We start from the raw sequence: 726 nt of genomic DNA, 5'->3' as shown, positions 1-726 counted from the left end.
AAAGCTTTGTGAGTGGATTTGGTAGACAGAAACTGAAAAGAAGCCCGTCGTAAAAATGTATGTATATATATATATATATATATTTATATATGTATGTGTGTGCATATGTTTGTGTGTCTGTATTTGTCCCCCCAACATCGCTTGACAACTGATGCTGGTGTGTTTATGTCCCCGTAACTTAGCGGTTCAGCAAAAGAGACCGAAAGAATAAGTACTAGGCTTACAAAGAATAAGTCCTAGGGTTGATTTGCTCAACTAAAGGCAGTGCTCCAGCATGACCGCAGTCAAATGACTGAAACAAGTAAAAGAGTAAAAGAGAGTAAGATTGAGAAGTTGAGAGAAGAAAGATGGTGTAACAGAGAGAAGTGAAGAGACAGAGAGAGATAGAGAGAGGGGGAGTATGTATTTATAATAGAGGTTGAGGGTCTGAGAGAAGAAAGACTGTGTTAGAGAGTAGTGAAAAAATAAAGAGAGAGAAAGAGCGAGTCTATATATATATATGTATATATATATATATATATATATATATATATATATATATATATATATATATATATATATATATACACAAAACATACACATATATATATATACATATACATATATGTATGCATACACACACACACACATATATATACTATATAATTTATATAAGGGCATTACTATATAGTAATGCCCTTATATAAATTATATATATTTATGGAAAAAAACGATGGGTTTTTTTCC

This window comes from Octopus bimaculoides, unplaced genomic scaffold (assembly GCF_001194135.2).
Source record: "Octopus bimaculoides isolate UCB-OBI-ISO-001 unplaced genomic scaffold, ASM119413v2 Scaffold_59135, whole genome shotgun sequence".
NCBI classification, from domain to species: domain Eukaryota; kingdom Metazoa; phylum Mollusca; class Cephalopoda; order Octopoda; family Octopodidae; genus Octopus; species Octopus bimaculoides.
The sequence above is the reverse complement of the archived record's forward strand: the minus strand, read 5'-3'. Positions refer to the sequence as shown.